Source organism: Notamacropus eugenii, chromosome 4 (assembly GCF_028372415.1).
Source record: "Notamacropus eugenii isolate mMacEug1 chromosome 4, mMacEug1.pri_v2, whole genome shotgun sequence".
Taxonomy (NCBI): Eukaryota; Metazoa; Chordata; class Mammalia; order Diprotodontia; family Macropodidae; genus Notamacropus; species Notamacropus eugenii.
Window position 1 is genome coordinate 349,129,848 of NC_092875.1, and position 21,720 is coordinate 349,151,567.

At 37.6% G+C, this 21,720-nt stretch overlaps 1 long non-coding RNA gene across 1 annotated transcript; it reads right to left on the reverse strand.

Moving 5' to 3' along the window:
- Positions 1-12,044: 12,044 nt before the first annotated feature.
- On the reverse strand, positions 12,045-20,817 carry LOC140498500 (uncharacterized). Its single transcript, XR_011965114.1, has 4 exons — positions 20,618-20,817; positions 20,041-20,127; positions 13,482-13,623; positions 12,045-12,261 (listed from the first exon to the last, which is right to left on the reverse strand). It is a non-coding gene; the product is annotated as an uncharacterized lncRNA (long non-coding RNA).
- Positions 20,818-21,720: the final 903 nt, after the last annotated feature.

A 21,720-nucleotide genomic window follows, 5' to 3' on the forward strand; every position in this document is an offset into this window, starting at 1 on the left:
TGCTTCCCAGCCTCAGGGCTTTGGGTGGGGGCAGGGCTGATATTCAGCGTGAGATTAAGTTCAGGTGCTCAGGTGGGGGCAGTGCTGCCTCATGGGCTCAGTTCCCTCAGGGGGTTTATGTGGAGACCTTCAACAATGGATCCAGGCTCCTGCCTGCTTGGGGAGCCCTGATCTGCTCCAGCCTCCGCTGCTGCCTCCTGAGGGGGCCCGAGTTATGGGGACACCCCACTCCCCTCTCGACAAGCTGGGAAGACCCTCTCACCAACCTTTGGGGCCTGTGGGTGGAGGGACCTGCGCAGCTGCTGGAGATTACATGCCTGAAGCCTGTTCAGATCTGCTCCTCTCGGTGCCTTGTGGCCAAGGCAGGGCTGGGCTCGGCTCCAGGTCCAGGGCCCGAGGGACCTTTTGTGAGAGGTTTGTAGGGCTCTCTGGAACAGAAATCTCATCTGCTCCATTGTTCTGTGACTTCTGCTTCTCCAGAATTTGTTGGGAGTTCTTCTTTACAGATATTTTATGGGCTGTGGGTTTGGAGCTAGCATATGTGTGTCTTTCTACTCCGCCATCTTGCCTCCGCCTCCCCCCCGATTCTTACTATACATTGAGTAATTTAACCCTTCTTTCTTTTGAGGGAATTTTAGACACCTTCTAGTAGCTGAGTTTTAAGTAAATTGTTCCCAGGACTCCAGAGTTGGCATGTAGTAAGCTGAATGCTAAAGGAATATAACCCCTGTCGTCAAAGACCAAATTCCCTCAGGACTAAATATGGATTAGAGCAGGTCACCTTAGTGAGTTAGTGAGAGGGTACAGTGCCTCAGTCCCCTAGACTCATCAGTGGTTGTAAATATTAGCTATAAGTAGATTTTGTGACTGTCTGGGGTTTTCAACTATCAACAAATTGCATTTTAGAGACTAAAAGGAAGTATCAAAATGAATTCATTCATTCATCCATTCATTACAAAACACTGATTAAATGGATATATTTTAGATACTGTACTGTGTACTAGAAACCAGAAGAAAGGTATTACCTGCATCAGTTTCTAGCTTTATTTTACTTTATTTAAGTCATTTTGACCCATTTCTTCATATTCTTTTATTTGATTGTTGTAATATAATAATAACTAGCGTTTATATAATGCTTTCATATTTGCAAAGTACTTTACAAACAACTTCATAACAACCATGGGAGGAAGGTTCTGTTGTTATCCCCACTTTATGTATGATGAAACTGAGGCAGACAGGTAAATGAACTGTCCAAAGTTACATAAAATCTTCAATAAGTAAAATTGTTTACTTTGGAAACCAACCCAGATACTTATTTCCCATCAAGCAGTTTTACTTGTAAAATCTTTGGGAGATGGTCAGTCAATCCTCACATTAAAGCTCAGATTTTGAGAGAGGTGAAAACACTTATTCAGAGTGTTAACAAAACACTCTTGAACATCACCTTGTATTTAGAATAAGGGCTGGGGAGGTGAATTCCCACTGTATATCAATGTGTCATCCTTTCAGCTTCATTCACTGATCTCTTAGCAATCTGACTTAATTGATTCTCATGCCAAACTTTTGGCAGGCTTTTTGTTTATTGCTTTTTATTGAAATGTAAAGCAATACTGCTCATAATCTTTCTTGGATCCTGGCCTCCTTTAGTAGTCTGCTGAAACCTATAAATGCCTTTTCAATACATTGTTTTTAAATGCATAAAATAAACTATGTAAGATTACCAAGGAAATCCAGTGCATTGAAATACAATTATCAAAATATATTTTGTGAAAAGTTCTGAGTCCCAGGTAAGAATCCCTGTCTTAAATTATAGAACCTTGCCTCAAGCAGCATGTTGGAAAATAAACAGAGAGAAACCTATTTGCCATTGCTACTCAAAGAAACTTAAATGTATGTTGTCAATGAAGTTTGGTAGCAAAGTGATACCCTAAACTAGAAAATATATTGTCTCTCCCTAATTTATATTGTGTTACACTTCTATGACAAGCTTCTCAAGTGCATCTGTACCATGGTGGTACTAATATTTTGATCTTATGACCTTAGAAATAATGGCTTTAGTGTGCAAATAAGTGCTCACCAGTACTTCCAACAGTATTTGTGAAATGCCTCAGTAATAGTTTCTTATTTTTCATTGCAAACCTATAAAAGTAGTTTAAAACAGTCATTAAAATGAAGAAAATGGAGATGCATAGTGTATAGAACTGGTTAAAGTCAAATAATTAAATAATGGATTCATGGTTACAGATGTTTTTGTATTCATTACTCGGTTAACCTATATGCTCTTCAATGGTTATTTTAAGTATTTGTAACACTTTTCTTGGAAGGTAGTATGATAGAATGGAAAGAGTCATGGATTTAAAGCTTGGCTCTTTCATTAACTTACTGTGTGGTTTTGAGCAAGTTGGTATATTTTACCTCCCTGTGACTCAGTTTCCTCCTCTGCTCAACTGGGTGAGGAAGAGAAGTTAAACGGGATTATATTATATGATGTCATGCCAGCTCTAAAATTCTAAAAATCTTGCCAGGATATCATTTAATGTAGGTATGTCTAAAAGTGTTTTAAAAAACTGTATTGGAGCATTTTGGAATTCATTAAAACTTTTTTAAAAAACCCACAATCACTTTGAAATTTTAAAAGTAAATAATCTGAGAAAGAAAACAATGATAACTAGAAATAAATAGATCAGGTATCTAAAAAAAAAATCAGACGACATATAAATTGCTCAACATTTGATGCTAAAAAAAAATGCACAGTATGTGTTACTTTGTCAAACTAAAGGAATTCAAAGCATCTTAACATCTATGGCATATTAGAATATCTTAAGAAACACTCCTTTTTAAAATTCTCTATGGTAATTTCTTTTCCTCTAATAGGACATTTTAATCATGGGCATCAAGGTAGCTATGCATGATACTACACTTCCATGGACTTCCTAACACAGTGCCTTACCCAAAGTTTCCACTCAATGAATGTTTGCTGATTGACTGGCTAAATAGTCAGTATTGGAATACTGATCTTTACCATTTTCAGTGCTATTCAGTGCCCCCTATCATTTTTTAGTTTATCAATGCAGCCCTATGTCAAATATATCCATATGTAAATAAAATGATAATTAACAAATGGGTTTTAGTGAATCCCACCGAATTATAGGATAAAGGATTATGAAATACAGCAAGTTTATATAAGGAAGTACAAAATAAAGTCCTTTCTCTCCCTTCCCCCATTCTATCTGGTGTGGCCACTTTGAGTGTAGTGTTTTGTGATGAAAAGCTATTTTTTGTTTGCCAAGTTCAAACTGCTTTGGACTAAGTATCAGAATCCTATGAAATAAAATCATATGATAACTATGTCACATGTCCCTAGAAACTAGATCTGCTTCTGAGGGATATATAACTTAGTCTGCATGCAGTTCTTGATATTCTTAACCAGACACAGACAATTCATTAGTATTTAAATTTATGTTAATTTCATCAAGGTGTGAAAAGATCTTTTTCTTGCATATACATGAAAGAACCATATTACTATTCAACTATCCACCCACCCTTCCTTTTTTAACCCAAGAGAAGCTTGTTGTCTATTAACAAAGAGGAAAGAAGAAATTATAAAAACCCTTGGCTGGGAAAAAGTTAGAGATGGCAGTTGTTTCATGACTAAAATACACTGGAGCCAGTCCAATAAAACATACAACTAGACAGTCACAAGAACCCTTTTTTCATCTCTGTTAGAATAGGTAACTTCCTCTTTTAATTATAAATAAAAGGTTATGTGGACCTACCGCACTGGTCAAAGTAATATGTATAATTTTTGGCTCTCTGTAATAGTTTCAATTTTTTCCTGGTGAAATGATGATACATTAACATTTCCCCTAGAATAAGATGATTGTTTCTGTTTAAAACTGGTTTCCAACAGACTAAAGGAGTCACCAGTTTTACATTTCCTGTCCTCCTCTCAATTTCTTCATCTGTGAAATTAGGAGGATGGACTACATGGTCTCTAAAGCTCATCACAGCTCCAACATTGTATTCTACAAAGTTATCATAGAATTTAGATCGGGAAAGTTCTGTAGGTCTATCAACTAGTCTCATCTCCTCATTTTACAAATAAAGATACTGAGGAACATAGAGAAGTGATTTGCCTAAGGTCAAGAAGGTGATAAATAGCAAAGGAATTTTTGAGCCCATAACCCATGCTCTTTCCACTATGCCATTGTCTTTCACACAGAACTCCAAGAATGGCATTTAAAAATATATGCAAATGATTCTAGCTCATATTAATTATTATTATATTGGACACCCCTTTCGACATTTTTGTGGTAGCAGGCACGCAGCAATAGAGTTCCACAACCACAGAGAGATTAGAAATAATTGTCCTAGGAATAGGATCTGCAAAAGTACTCTGCCAATTGGAAGTGGTAGTAGAGTCATTAGCATCGTCTGAGAAATATGTGAAAGGTAATCAGTTGCTAAGGTAAAATTAATTTCCATCAAACTTTGCTTCTCAGTCTCCATTCTGCTAAGAAAGGGGAGGAGCAATATTTTTCCAAAGACCTCTTAAATGGATCAACAAAGCCCATAATAAAGGCCTTGTCTTACATGCCTGTCATGATACAGTTTAATAGTGTTATAAGGCTACATGGTGTGTAGTTGTCATGATGGTAGATTGTGCAGGTCTGTATAGATTTACTGTCATTCTTTAGGCTTTTCATACATGACAGAGGTTGTCTGAAACACAGCAGGAACACGAAGCTTGCAGGGGTTAAGTGTTACTTGCCTCCTGGCTTGCTACATAGTCCTCTCTGCACACATACCGAGATGAGGTGCGGGGCACATCCGTCACAGGGCTGATGACATGATGGATTACTCATGTCAATGTCAGTACAGTCAGAATCACTCTGCCACTGATAAGGGAGGCCCATTTCCTCACTCCTAGTGAATGAAGTGATTTTTCTGCCTAATTTTAAAAATCTAGCTCTTACAAGTGTCCCGTAAGTCAAGACTCAGGAAGATTAGTCTTATTTTAACAGGACTCCTGAATGCCAAAAAGAGCAATGATAGCTATACTTTCCAAAATGAATTTAGAATGTGATGAAAATATGCTAAGTGCCCGTGGGTTTTCTTCTTGATCATTTTGAAGGAAAATACAAGCCCCCTGGAAAAATTTTATTCCAATTATTCTGGTGTATTTTTTTAAAGACGAAATTATAACTCTTACAAATTACAACACTTACGTAAGAGGGCTATGACAAATAGGACACATATTTGTCATGTGAGTTTCTGTAAGGTTCCTAAATTTCTGCTGCAACCCCTAAACTGCAGCACATAAATTCTCTGTGATCAGAGAAATATTTTAAGCCTGTTTTGGCAAACCTGCCTAACTTCACCTCTACCAGAAGCTTAGGTTCCAAAATCTTGCATGACTTGTCAAGTTTTCTGAAATACTAAGGAACTAGAGTTCTTTTCTTTCTGAATATTGGGATAAATATGAGGACTTTGCTACATTTAGCATATCAGAAAGTCAACTTTTATTGGTGCGCTGCATCAGCATGAGTCTTTCTTGTTCATGTACTAGCTGAGGAATACATAGGTAGTATGCAAAGAATGAAATAGAATAATCACTCCCTAAATTTTGGAGGCTAATATAATACAAGGCTTTCCTGTCTGAGGTACATCATTAATGATACTCTTGTGGAAACGACATAATCATCTTCTGAAATGATGTGTCCCTTAAAATTAGAATAAGACTCAGCCTTGGATGAATTTTTACAAACTCTTTATTAAAACTTCAAACAATCTTGAAAATGAGCAGAGAGTTTATACAGTGTAGGCTTACTAGGATACCCCGGATAGTCCCATTAAACTCATCATAGTTTACTGATCGCCCCCATCAATTAACAAAAAAAAAAAAAAATCCTTCCTACTGATGTTTCTAACCAGCTTTGTTTTGAAGTTTTAATCAGGTCTAAATGGAAAGTTATTGAGGAGAACTGTGTGGTCTGAATTTTAATCCCAGAACCCACCAGCTTCTTCTTTATTGCATGTGGTGTGGCCTTGAATTGCAGAATGTTTTAAACATACATAATGAGCTCCATGTCAAACTGTTGGGCCTTTTGTCTTTAACAATAAGCACTTAGCTCAACTAAATGAATAGAAATTGCTTTAGTGAATTACAAAAGCCAAGGTCTTTTCAATGCACTAACACTGACATTAATTAATTTAGACATTGTCTTATTTTTGCAAATACAATGAATTAAAATTCAACTTTAAAAAATACAACTATAACACATGACCGCAAAACCCAATTTGCTACAAATGTCACAAAAACAATCCTCCCGTCCAAATCCATATAAAAAAAATCTTTCCCTCAGCCCTAGTGACTTTTTAAATCTCTCTATTTGTTACTTGAACTCCCATAATGGCAGCAGTATCTATTTCTTTCATTTGAAAAGAGTGTAGATGTCCTAGTCATAGTGGACCCGCTGCGCCGCCATGGTTCCTAAACTGCGCTTGTAATAGGGAAAGTTTTTCTGATGTTCAAAAACAAGTGAACAGATTCCCTTCCTCCCAAACTGAGAATGGTATTCAAAAATGTACAGTGAGTGGCAATTCCTCCTTTAGAAATCCCTTCAACCTAGTGCTAGAGTTGCTGCCAGAGATCTGAATGCTTTCCCCTAAATCTCTGTAATCCAATAAGCTTTTGTGTTTAGCAGCTTGTTTTGAATCTTGTATAGCACCCCAGCCTGTGTCTCCGTATGTTCGTTTGCAGGCAGGTGAGCGCCTGAGGGCCTGATTATTATTCCAGCCAAGAGGCCTTCCCAGCCCCGACCAGAATGTAATTTGTAATTAACTGTCATTTACTTCTGTCTGCATTGACTTGTTGTTCAAAAGACAATGTATCTGTGCTGGTCACTAGTTTCCCTTTGTTGTGGAGAGAATGTCTCTCAGATCTAGTTGTTTTCATAATGTTTAGAAACCAAGGGGCTTACTCTCTTGAAACCCAGATGAGAATGGGACTTCGCTGAAATAAATCCAGCACAAATAATTCGTTATGCTGGAGAACATAAAACATTCCATTTGATGAAATGGGATAAAGTGTGGTACAGGAAGAACAACATAAAATTTAAGCCAGATAATTTGAAGGGTGGGATTGAACGCTGTCACAGAGCATATCTTTAAGAATGCAGCCTTTAATGCAGAATCTGTACTGGGGCCTAGAGACTTTAATTTATGCTTTTTCTTCAGTTTAATTATTTGCTTGTCACATTTCTCATTTGGTGAAGAACAAATAGTATGCAGCATGCCCAGATCCGCCTTAATGGGGAGATATGGTTATTTAAGATTGCCAGGAATTTTGAAATCAAAAAAATTTATAGTACTGAAAAGCTTATGACCAAAATAAATAAATAAATAACTGAAATAGAATGGTCCAAAGAAAATCACTTAAGGAATCTTTTCACAGTTCCATTTGTTTTTAGGGTCTAAATGATCTAAACGTTAGACCACTGAAAATGTACTTTTTTCCTATTTCCCATATTTTGATCTATTACAGTCTCTGGGAATATAAGTATTTTTAAAATTCCTTTCAAAATAGTATATTTGGGGTATGTGTGTGTGTGTGTGTGTGTGTGTGTGTGTGTGTAGATACCTACCTATACATGTATATAGTGAACAAGCAAGTTTGGTGATTTTAAACACACTATATCACTTCTTCATTGCAGGTATCACAAAGCAACTTGTGTTTGTTGAGTGGTTCCCTTATAGTCTCTGCTAATAGAGAGCTGGGGATAATGGTGTGGGGGTGTCATTGTATATTTATGAATGGGACCTTCACCTCAAATCCTCTCTTCTCCTATGCAGACAGGCTCTTGACCTAACCTGGATTCCCCATTATTACAGTGCCAAAGTGAATGGCCATAATTGCCTGTTTATCTTGGAAAGTACAGAGCAATCTAGATTCAGTGTTAATAGTCTCCATAACATTATTTTCAAATGCTTCAAGCAAATTAAGTACATGTCTATAGAAGTAGCTTTTTCTACTGTGATAATTTGCATAGTTAGTTTAATTTATGCTTCGAGCTTTAAATGATTGATTAGTTACTACAGGTCTTATTAACTGTTTCTTCTTCTACTTGAAGCCATTATATATATATGTGTATATATATAAAATTATATATCTTGATTTTTATATATAATACCAGTGTGTCTAGACATGGAGAGATGTTTCAGGACTAGAAGACTTAACTGTGTAAGCATCCTCAAAAGATCTAATTTCACTTACTCTCTCCCTCTCTCTTTCCTTCATTCCTCCCTCCCTCCCTTCCTTCTTTCCTTCCTCCTTCCTTCTTTCCTTTCTCTCTTTTTCTTCTCTTTTCTTTCCTCTCCTCTCCCCTCTCCCCTCTTCTCCTCTTCTTTTCCTTTTTTTCTTTTCCTTTCTCTTCTCTTTTTTCATTTCTGTGGAGTACTTTCCTCCTTTTACCAGTAGCATAAGAGATGGAAATTCCCATGTGTTATCAAAAAAAGACAAGCAGCAGCGGGCTTCAGCACCGAGCTGGGCAGGATTGCTACATGCCACTCTAAGTGCGATGAAGCCTCCTTTTAGTGCAGCAGTGACATCACTGACGGCTCAAAGCTGCAGCTACTCAGGAGCATTAGAATGCATTTCATGCTTGGCTTACTCAAAACTGCAGAGCTAAAATTTACACCTTATTTGATGTTCTTCTCCCTGCTGTTAATTGGTAAAGGGATCTCTGACCCTTTTGATCTCTGCTACAATCCTCTAAATGCCCAGGTCTGCTAAACTGTTCAGCAGGAGAGGCTCAGCAGTTGCCCAGTAATGTGAATTCTTTTTTTTTTTTTTTTTTTTTGGCTTTCTTGCCTTTGGTTTACATCCAAGTTGCACAGAAATAAGAGATGACAGTTGTTATAGATATGCTGGTTTAATTACTTGTCAGCTTAGAGCTGATATCGCGGCCAGCCAACGTGGAAGCTTAACTTTCTTCTAGTAGCTTGAAGCATGACCAACTGCTAGTGCTTGAGTATTTAGCCATAAAATTCTGTATACATTTAAGATAATATATATACACATGTATGTGTGTATACATATATGCATATATACATAGAAGAGAGAGAGAGAGAAAGAGAGAGAGAGAGAGAGAGAGAGGGAAGGAGAGAGAGAGAGGGGGAAGGAGAGAGAGAGAGAGGGAAGGAGAGAGAGAGAGAGAGAGAGAGAGAGAGAGAACATTTTTTGATTTTCCAGAAAAAGTGATCAGTTTCTAGTGCTTGGTTTCATATAGCTGTTAAGTCTTGTAAAATTATGTGGCCACAATGACACATATGTGGAGATTCAACTGGCTTTAATTCCAATTCATAATTTCATAGAGAATGGCTAATATGTTTTTTGTGTTTGTTACATCTGTGGAATGATAGTCTCAGGGACACAATGTACGAAAACTGTTCTATTCCTAATTCCAGCCTCTCCCAAGTTGGGACAGCATGTGCAGTCTGGCTGTGCATGCATTTTCACCATTATTGTCTTGCATGAATACTCTACCAATTTCTTGCACTTAATTCCAACCTTTCGATTTAATGTTAAATTAATTACTTTGCAAGCTCGGTGTCTTAAATCCCACTAAATAGAGCCAAATCCTTTGCTCGCTGAGAGTCCAGTGCTCTTCATCTCCCAATAGGAAGGTGCCTAGCTGGTGGCGGGCTCACCATTGGTGTCTTCAGTTTAGACAGCACTATCTCCCCCCTCCAAACCCTGTCAGAGGTTTTCACTGTTTATCCCTGGCTTTGTTATCCACCAAGATACATAGTTTCTATTGAAGGAAAACAGATTATTGGTTACTATAGTTTCCCTATTGCTCAATTCAGGGCTCTGAAAAGCCCAGCACAATAGGTTGAAAAGTCCTCCAGTTAGGACAAATAAATCCATGTTGAGAAGAATGAGAGAGAAGATACCTGTTCTCTAGTCTTTGATGTATTCTTTAGTTTGCAAGATAGAGGGAGAATTAGGGGAGGGTTAATTGTTCAGCACTTAAAGCAGTCTTTTTGGTTTACTGTAGAAATGAAGTAAAACACTTGGAGGCCTCCAACTAAGGTTGTCTAATTATTTTTATGGGTCTGGTAGAGCACATTTATGTGTCTGAGAGACAATGCTGGGGATTTGCCTTCTTATTCCTCTAGAATTTAGATTGCAGTTTTCTGTTTTACTCACAGACATGCACTGCCTTTTTGATGTTCTGCAAAAGACATGTGCCGGTCTCTTATCCTCTGATAAAATTACTCCACCCAGAATTTTGAGGTGAAGATATGGAAAATTTACATTAAAGATGGGGGAAATGTCATCTTTCACAAGGAAACATCAAGAACCAACCTTCTGAGCATGTTGGCACAACTAATGTATTCTGGAAGGCCAATGTGCAAATGTTAAGAGGGAAAGGATGGTACAGTGTAGATTAATGCAGTGGCTTTGTGTCTCTGGAAGCTGTGTTCACATTCAACCCAGCCCGACGAGGAAAAAAGTTAATTTGATTTGATAACCGAAAAGGTCACACATTTCGTTCAGCTCTTTGCATGGTTTCTTCTTAACTAGATTGCTGCAGTTCAACTGCATCTTAGTTCTAAGGATTTATTCTTTGCAGTAGTCCTGTTGCATCCTGCCAAGAGACAAGCTATAGGGCCACATTTCTTCATGTACCACACACAATCCCCAAACAGAACAGCAGCTGGAGTCAACTTGTTCTGGGCTGATTTGGGTCAATTTGCCTGCCATTATCTTAGTCTTTGAATGCACTCTTCTGGAACCCCTTTATTAGAAACAATGCCGTCCTCCTCATAGTTAACCCATTTCAACTGGCAAAATATAGCTAAACTAAAAATTACATTAAAGGTTAAATGTTACCAGTCCCTACTAAAAGGACAACCTTGTTCCCCCGACTGTTATTTGACATTGCTGAAGGTTTTGTCTTGATTACTTTCAATAAAATTCAAAGTAAGGATGACTGTCTTGGCTCACTAAGCAACAAGGTTTTATCACTAATTACAATCCTTTATTACCAGTAGTTTAATAGGTTTATGATAGGTCATAAAACAATTCAGCATGGGAGTACATAAAAGGAATAGGTTATACAGCTGTGACATCTTAATATCTATTCATTGTAATCATTTTATGATCTTTGATGGTAGTATTTTTTATTAAAATATGTATGTATGCCTTTACATGGACTATATAGCTACCAGAACTGGGAGGTGGAAGGAAAACCACATAAATATATAGTAAAATACTTAATGAGGCATTTTGAAAACTTCTATTGTCAAAAGCATGTAGACTGTATCACATGTGTGGAGTCTCATTATGGGTAATTATAATAAAATTATAAGTGCTATAATAATTCTAACCTTGAAGGCACAATAAAGGATAGTTATATTTGCCTTCCTAGCCCACACATCTGAGGCATTTTCTTCATTAATTATATTTCATGTAAGAATAATTATGTTGTGTAAGACTGAAATTCCAAAGCCTTTCCTAGATTCTGTTAACTCTAGCCTTTCTCTTGTGCATAGATATAATTAAACTACAGCCTAAAGTTATGTTTAGATCTAGGTGCAAAGTACAATGTACATGACTTGGGAGAGGGTGTTTATTACTGTTCTTGTTAATTTTATTTTGTAACCCAATTAGTAGAGTAAATAAATTGGGAAAACAACAGACTGTCAGCTGTCTCTGAAAAAAAAAAGGAGCGTGAACTATTTGAAACTAAAACACTAGTGTGTGCTATCTCTCTTTTCTCTGTACCAGATACTGTTTGTTTAGAATGTTTAGGATAAGGCAGCCTGTGAATCTGAGTAGGTGTGAACCACTGACAAGCAGCCATGAGGCTTGTTCTCTAACCTTTCTTGAACACTATAGAATAGACAAGGTTGAATAGCAATCTCTTGCTGTCATATTCTACAGGGCACCAAATGGTTAGGAAAGAAATTCAGACACACATTTCTGCTGCTCTGCCCCTTCTTAATCGTCCTGTGACACAGGAAGAATTCTCATGCTAAGAGGGAGAAAAAAGTTGTTTTTTATTTAAATTGTTATTGTAGAGAGGATGGACTCATTTTAATGAGAAAGATTATTTTAAGATACCCTTTATAGCAGCACAGGACTCAGGCAAACATTTGACAGCCAGTGTTTGGAAAAATCATCATTTGGATAGCTTGCCAATAGTCCTGGGATAGTCTTCTGTTCCTGGACCTATGAGTAATTTGTTAGTCCTAGAAAGGGAGAAAGTTGTATGACCATTAAATCCTGAAAGAAGCTTGTAATGCCGATCACTTCTTAGAAGTCAGGTTGAGGAATGGAGATCGACTCAAGGGTCATCTGACTTTCTAGGGGTTTTCTCAAAGTACATTCTACCTCCCTATCAGGCTCTGAGTACCACATCTGTAACTGAACCCAAGAGACGATAAATAAGATTGGGTGAATTCAACACCAAGACAGCCCTCAGTGCCTGGATGGTCATCCCTTCCATTTTTCTTGAGTAGATGAAGAGGTGTATGTGTGCGGGTGGGGGTGGGGAGAAATGAGATCTGGGAAACCTTCATCTCTTAATGCCAGAAGCAAATAAAAGCAGAGCAAAATGGAAAGGAGCTATATTTGTTCAATTGTTCAGTGTCAATAAGACAGTACAGTAGGTAGTATGCTATTCATACATACATATGCATATATATGTATATAAAAATATATTTCCAGTGGGGTAGCATTCCCCACTCTTGTTAATACTTCTAGCCACCCAAAGGCTCATGACTTAAACTGTCTTTCCATAAAGAACTAAAGAGCGTTGAGGAATTTGTCAAAGGTTCATGTACCGTCAAAGACTGAAAGTTTGGTTTTTTTCTTTGCTAAGCTAAAGAGGGAATTAGTTCCTAAACCATTAGCAGGGTTTATAATTTACATAATATGCTTGGAGAGTCAGTGTGTTCTACAGTCAGAACTTTATAATTTGGTTGATCTGGGGAAATTGGAATTAAATTAATCTATATATGTTTGTTCTGTCTTTTAAGATATTGCTCTTCTTGCAGTTGCAAAGGAAGTTTTCTCATCAAGTGTTCCCTCCATCAGCGAAATCATAGGTCAAAAATAAAATGAAACACAATTAAGAGGTAGTGAAGATCAAATGAAACTTTATGTATGTAATAGACACATATATATGTTAGCTATTGTCATGATTTAGTGTTAGTCAAGGCATCTACTAAGCATTTAATCTGTGCCAGGCACTAGTGATATAAACATAAATACAAAGTTTGCCCCTATCCTGAAGAAGCTTAGAAAGACAATACACAAAAGGAAGCTGAAAAGCAGGGCGAATGGAACCCTGAGGTACCTCCATAAGATCTCAGGGTCAAAGTTCAGAAAGTCTGAACAGTCACAGGAATAAAGATTGGCTGCTCATATACTTCCCCAAAACAGAGACCCCCCCCCAGGAGGAACTTACCAGTGGGAGAAGGGGATAGAAGTGACAGAGGGATGTGGTAGGTTGAAAAGGTCGCAATGGACTATGGATGTTCCAGGTGAAGAGTCCCCAGGTATTGATGGAAGTTTCAAGGAAAAACTGCAGCTGAGATACGATGGGAAGTCTGGGAAGAAGCAAAGTCAAGAGGGAAATTATTATTGTTTATTAATATTTTTAACTGCTGCTGCTATTTAGTCATATTTTGCTCTTGTGACCCCATTTGGGGTTTTCTTGGCAAAGATACTGGAATGGTTTGTCATTTCCTTCTCCAGCCCTATTTACAGATGAGGAACTGAGACAAACAGGGTTAGGTGATTTGTCCAGTCACACAGCTAGTAAGTTTTTGAGGCTTGATTTGAACTCAGGAAGATTTCTTCCTGACTCCAGGCTTAGCACTCTATCCACTGTGCCATCCAACTGCCCCCTTGTTGATACCCAGGTGCATAACTCGGAATTTTTGCACCTTGAACAAATATCATAAACTACACTTCAAATCAAGTGACATGAAGTGTACTTTTAGCTGAAAATGGGGAGGATAGGTTCGTACAGAACCTGTCTTATGGGAGACAGAGAATCTTGGGGTACTTATATAAAGCATAAGTCATCACTGAATGAGACGTAAAAGGGAGCAGAGTACAGCTTGAAAAGTTGCTCATCCCTATCTACCTTCCTATTTTAATAATTCTTGGTAACAAATGTCTTATTATTGCTGAAGGACTACAAGTGTTATCAGCGCCCAGGAGAAAAACCTCAATCGTCCCACCCTAGTTCTATCTCTAGGTGGCTCAGTAGATAGAATGGTAGACCTGGAGTCAGGAAGACTCATCTTCTTGAAACAGGCCTCAAACACTTCATAGGTGTATGTTCCTGGGCAAGTCACTTAGCCCTGTTTTCTAACATTCCCTCATCTAAAAGTGAGCTGGGGAAGAAAATCACACACCATTCCAGAATCTTTGCTAAAACACCCTAAGTGGGACATGGTCAGATTGAAAAATGACTAAACAAAAATAAAGCAACAGCAACAGAGTTTTGTCTCTGTTTGTACCTCTGTCTGTTTCATGAGGCTAAAATAAATCAAAGATCATTTTTGATGGAGGGGATTTGAGAGGGCTTTACATATAAGGTCATATTTGAACTGGGTTTTGAAGGATGCCTAATCTTTTGCCAGGTAGAGATTGGGCAGGAAAGTATATCTCAGGCACAAGGAATCACAAAAGCAAAAACAAGAATGGTAAAGAAAAAAAGAGGGTCAGGGGATTCACAAATCCTGAAGAGTTTTAGCTAGAACATAGAATCCAACAGAATATAATCTTGAAATAAAAAATTATGTTTGTTTTTAGGTTTGAATCCTGACTCTTAGCACAATGTCTGACATATAATAAGAACTTAATGAATGTTTCTTGAATGACTTCTTTAATAAGTATCTGGTACTGTGAGATGAATCTGTAGAAATATAATGATCTAAGACAGGAGAGAGTCTTGAAGACTAATGGGTATTTGCTTTGGTTTGGAGAAAACAGGAAATCATTTGAAGGTTCAGGGGTAAAGGAGTTAAATAGCCAGATCCATACATAAAGAAGATTAGTCCTAGAAATAATATGAAGTAAAGGTTCATAAGCTAGGGTCAAACAATATATTTTAATTTGATAACTGCTTTTTAAATAAAATCAGATTCCTTTGTAATCCTATACATTTTATTTAATGCATTTAAAATTATTGTTCTGAAAAGGAGTCTGTAAGCTTCTCCATATTGTCAAAAAGTCTATGACCTTTTTTGTTAAAAAACAAAAGGTTAATTACATCTGATCTAGGGCAAGCCCCTCATTTTATAGAAGAGAAACATGGGGCCCAAAGAGAATAAATGATCACTGTACAACATTCCACAAGAAGTGGAAGGGCCAGGACTCAAACTCACATTTTCACTCAAGCCCATGCTCTTTCTATGACCCCATGTCTCATTACTGAACTTCAACACTCTCAGAAGCCAAAGGACTCCACCACAGCATACTGCTTTTTTGTGTCAAGTCCTCACACATAAACACTTCAGCTATGACTGTAGGAGAACTGGGTATTTCCGTTGCTTTTACAAAGGGAATGCATACACACAGTGTTTGTTGTTGTTTAGCGGAGTAGTTGCGTCCAACTCTTTGTGACCCCATTTGGGGTTTTCTTGGCAAAGACACTGGAGCTGTTTGCCATTTCCTTCTCCAGATCATTTTGTAGATGAAGTAACTGAGGCAAATAGGATTAAGTAACCTGTCCAGGATCACACATCTAGTAAGTGACTGAGGCCAGATATGATCTCAGAGAAATGAGTCTTTCTGAAAAGGAAAGGAAGGAAAAGAAATAAGCTGAAGTAGACTTATTGAAGTCTTCCATCTTCTCCCCTGAAGCTGGAAGCTCATTTCGAGAGTCCTAAAGGACTCCTCCTTGAAGAGTCCACAAAGGGGAACCAGCTGATAATGGAAGCTCTAGCCTCTTGACCCCTCTACCCCACATTTCTATAGCATTTACCTACTCAAAAACAAATGAATACAAAATCAATCTACCCTGATTCATTTAAATCCAATTCACTTGCAAGTCAAGACATCACCAACATGATGTCATTGGTCCTCTTTGAGAATGAAGGACTAACAAAAAAACAAAACAAGTAATAGCACCTACCATATGCCAGGCACTGTGCTAAACACTTTGTACAAATATTGTACAAATATTATTTTGTTTAATCCTTATAACAGCCCTGTGAGGTAGACACTATTATTATCCCCATTTTATAGATAAAGAAATTGAGACAGATAGAAGTTAAATGACTTTCCCAGTTTCATACAGAGAATATGTGTTTGAGATTTCATTTGAACTCAGGTCTTGATGCCAGCCTCAGTACTCTATCAATTGTACCACCCACCTGCCTCATTTAAAGAATAAAAGATATCCTGAGAAGGGGTCCTTTAACTTCCCCAGACCCTTCACTAGAAGGGTCTAAAACACCAAAAAACCAAAAAGTGAAGAACCCCTCGGGTAAATTCGACAACTTCAGACACCAGATGGTTAATTCAATACCTCAAAAGATTAAAAAATTCACTGATGGGAATCTTTGCTTCCACCAAAGCAGATTACACCTGTGTTTTAATAAATGGTTGTTCTGAGTGTGTGTTACCTCTTTTTCTACTCCCCCCTTCCCCAAAATCATGACTTAATGGCCAACCTTCTGGTGATGCACCTCTCTGGACTTAACTGGGTTTGTCTTTGGGCAACAGACATTGTTGCCAGGGCTGTTTTGGAAGAGATTCCAGCTTGATAGGACCTGCCAGAGCTTATGCTCTCTTGGCATATTATTGAAGAACCCAGGGCTACTTCCACACCCGGATGAAACATTGGAATGAGATTTTAGTAGGGGACAAAATAAATATTTTAAATTAAATTGGGTATTTAACAGTAGCAAATAATAAGTTACAATAAATAAGACTGCATACTCCTCAAACACACACACACACACACGCACACCTAAAAAAGTAAATGGAATGAAAAAGTAGGAAATTAAAAGAAAACTTCACTAACTTGGTTTAAATGTAAAAAATGACTGTGAGTTATGGAATGTCTTAAAAGAATTGCAAACTGTTTAACTTTTATCGTACATCCATTAACTTTAGTGAAGTTAACAAAATGTTGTCTAGGTAAGGTCCAAAGGAACTTACTTTAATGAGCAGGTAGAATAATGTGCAACTCTTATACAAATTGTGTGTATGTCCTCCTCAGCATCTATTGTGGTATTGATTTTTTTAAGATATTCTGAGAAAAGCAACCAACTCATCTAAAGAATTAGTAGAAACAGATGAGCCAGAAAAAATATACTTCCCTTCCTTTTTCACAGAGGTAGGAAATTATGCACCTACTGTCTGACTCAGTTACTATGTTGGTTAGTTTTTCTGAACATCCCCACATACACATCTTTTTTTTTTCAGCAAAAAATATGGCTCTCTGGGTATACCTAAAGGTGATGGAAAAACAAAAGTTATCTATATAAAATCAAGACAACAATAAAAAAAATTTAAAGAGATTAAAAAAAGACAGATTATATCTAGGCATACTGATTTGAATGGGGAAATCACTGAAAAAGTTTCTTATATATGGCACTGATGTTTTTAAAGCAATTTGGGGGTGGAAAAAATGAAAACTTGCTGAAAGAATTCAGTGTCTCTATCTGTAGCATGTTCAATGTGACACCCAGCTCTGGACAGCTCAGGGGTCAGCAGAAGGAGTCACATCATAATTCCTTCATTATTTCAAGAAAGTCACTAGGCCTTTTGCATCCTAGAGACACAGAAAACTAAGTTTAGAAATAACCTGAGAGGCCATCTAGTCTGACACCTTCACTTCGCAGATGAAAAAAAAAAATTAGGTTGTCCACAGGACGTAGTTGCCTTACCAAAACCACCACCTGAGAAGTTTGGTAATTTATTCTAAGTAGTTCCATTAAAAAAATAAAACAATAAAAATCAAAATTCACATGGATATCTCCTCCATCATTGTATTGAGAATAAATGCTTCACTGAAACAAGCATCATAAAATCTGAGTTCTAGTTCTGACCCTGATGCAATTTTGGATGAGTCACTTGATCCCTTGGGGGGGTCTCAGTTCTTTATGAGGAAAGGGGACAAAATGATCTCTCAAGTCCCTTCCCGTTGTATGATTCTTCTTTAAATTTGTAGTCACTTTCACCTCTTGGTTAATGAGTTCCATATGCTTACTACCTGCTGTGGAAAGTAAGACTTCCCTTATATTTGTTTTGAAAAATGTCTCCTTTTATGTTTAAAGGCCACATGAAATGCTCTTTTCTCTGTACATGGAATTTTGCAAAAAATATAACTTGTCTCAAAATCAAAGTCAGTTATCTACCATATATCAAAATTCATGGACTCACAGAATTTAAAAGCTATAAGGAACCATATGGATCTTCTTGTCCAATATCTTTATTTTGCAGTTTATAAAATGAAATGAGAGGGAGACTGGATGACTTACCCAAGGCCACTGGAGGGTAAGTACTCTTTGCACTTCATCAAGCCCAGCAGAATATAGTCTTTTTCAGGGACAGATACACTTGTGGTAGTGGTGTTTGGCATTTTTTGGTTTGCCTTTTTTCTTTGAATTTGCAACACCTGTATAGAGTCACATGCTAATCATTTATTAAAAATGATTTTTGAATGGAATTGGCTCCAGTAAGAGCAGAGTTTTGACTGATAATCCTTGGAATTTGTTCTTAATAAAAATGAATTATATTGGAAAATAATTCCCTTAAGAACTTTAATGACCCAACTCTGCACTATTGTTTGTCTCCCTTTAGTATTAAAATAGGTTTAAATATTTTAATTACATTTTAAATATTTATATTTTAAATATATGTGTAAATACCCATTAAGATTCTCAAACAGAACTATCAGAGTTGTACAGTGCAGCCTTTTATTTTTTTTGAATAGTAAACAGATGCTCCTAAGCACATATTTCCATGATTCTCAAGGATGCCTAAATTTGGGGATGTGACTGCATTCTTTACAAAAGTAGAAAGAGTTGAAAGATTCAGCTCCTGATGCTAATGTTGTTTTCTGATTGGCCATTTAAGTTTCTGATATTATGACTCTGGGGTTCTGTGATTTTAGTAAGGTCTCTGCTTTAATGATTAGCTCTATTTTGTGAAAGCACTGATCATGCCCAGGGCATGAATCAGATGGTGGTCATGATCACAGGTAGTAGAGGTAGCAGAGTTGATGGTACTTACATAGCTTGGGTTTAAAGAATAAAGTATTACAAGAGGATTTAGAATACAAAATCAACAAAGGATTATAGGAGTTAGAGCTGGTAGTGTTCTTAGAGCTTGTCTAGCCAGGAGTTTTTAACCTGAGGTCGATAAATTTATTTTTTTTAAACATTTTGATAACTGTCAGTCAACTAGCATTTATTAAACATCTACTTTGCGCCAGACATTGTGTTAGGCAGGTGGCTCAGTGGTTAGAACAGTGGACCTGGAATAATAAATAGATGAGTTCAGATCTATCTTCAGATACTAGCTGCATGATCCTGGACAAGTCAACCTCCTTTTGACTTGGTTTCCTCAATTATAAAATTGAAGTAACCATAGTACCTCCTTCACAGGGTTGTTGTGAGGATCTAATGGTATCTTCTTTGTAAAGTGTAGTGCAAACCTTAAAGAGCTATATAAATACTAGCTTTTATTTGTGATTTCCTTTCCAATCAGATGCATTTCATATTATACATATAAAAACATGATTCTGAGAAAGATCTCTAGGCTTTGTCACACTTCCAGAGGGGTCTGTGGCATGAAACAGATGAAGACCCTCTGATCTCTTCCACACTCTAGAGGCACGCCTAGCATCTGCACATGTCCTACGTAGTACTGTCCATATAGACACTCTAGTGGTCCCATGTTAGAGAAGCAGTGATCCCAACTGTAAACATCTTCCACTCATCGCATCCACTACAAATCCCTCACTTTCTAGTCTCCATGAGGAAGTCAACTAGCCCTACCTTTGACTAGCGACCTCTAGTCTGATGAAGCCAGAAGATATTCAACCATTCCATGGGAGAGAATTGACATATGTGAGCTTCAAAGGCCTAGAATTTTAAAAGTTACGGTTAAATTTTGTCACTTTTCCATCTCCTGTTTTTGGACTTTCTGACAAACTAAAGCTACATAAGATTTTAGAAACACTGATTTATGAAGGGGGCTTTAGAGACCATTTAAACCAATTCTTTCAGATAAGGAGGCTGACTTGCTTAGGGAGGTTAAATCTAGATAGTATGGAGCTGATCATAACTTACAGGGAATTCTCCTCTCCTAGCCCAATGCTTTCCTTATAAAGTTAATTTCTTCACTATTAAGTACTTTTTCAACGTCTGATTCAAATGTCCCCATGATCATTTCGCTGACAACAGGTGCTTTTCTAGCCGATGCCAACCACCCTTCAATATTCATTTCTCTAATGAACAATTCCAGAATAGTTTATATAAGCCTTATTCATTTATGCATCAAATATTTATTTTCCGAACTCCAAGAATGAATCTTTTATTCCTTTACATGGTACAGATTCCAAGGCATCCATACCTTCTCTCACGATGTGATGTGTCTTCCCATAAATCCTCCCGGGACAACATACCTCCCCAATTCAGGGGGCACAATTATCCTGTAGACCTATCAACATCCACACTGTGCAGGCCTGCACACCAAACAGCCCACCAAAGGATTTTAGGCGGCCTACAAAAAAAATGTAGGCTTGCCACTGCATGCTCTCCTGGTTGTCATGTGACCGAGGACAATCATCTGCACTTGGTCTCGAAGCAAACCTGTCATGTGATCTATGGCAACCAACCATCATCAGTTTGCCTCTAGGTTAATCTATCATGTGATCTGTGGCAACCAATCATCAGCAGTCTGCTTCTAGGCTAAAGTATCATGTGATCTGTGGCAACCAACCATCATCAGTCTGCTTCTAGGCTAACCTATCAGTGGCCAGAAGAAGTTTAGCCTATTTTAATTTGGGCCCCTACCTCCTGCCAAGTTGGGCAGGTCCGTTTTAGCCTTACTGCTCCGTTCTGGAATGTGTGCACCCTGTGAAACTGCTTTTCTTCTCACTGCTTTACTCCTGAGACTCACCATCCCAGCCGGGGAAATCATCTTCTCTTTTTTAGTCCAGCATGGCCTTTATAAGCTCTCTGAATTGCTTAACATCCATAAAAGTGCATTAAGAAGGTGTTAGCTCTTAATGTGAATAGCAATTTTCTTTAATTTAGAGGACGGTAAAGCTCATCAAACTGGGTTATAAAAACCAGATTAGCTAGTTATTCACTTTCACAGAGGCAGTACTGTCCAATCAGAATGGAACCCAGAACACATTCTTTAAGCCTGCCCATCGGATACCATAGCAATTGCAAAAGTAATAATAATAATAATAATAATTTATTTTTTAAAATCCTCTGCTTTCTCTTCTCAAGATGGAGATGGCAACAAATCTTTAGAAAGAACTTTGCCCTTCTCCCTCTCAAGGTAGTGCTGAATTCAAAAGCCGTCCCTGGAAGTCTTGGCCAATGATGTCAGTTCTGTAGCAGAACCATCAGGAGTCACCCAGCTGAAACCTTCTCTCAATCTCTGTATTTGTTCCATGATAAATATCTATGAGGAAAGAGCTTGCCAATGAGCCCCATTTGTAG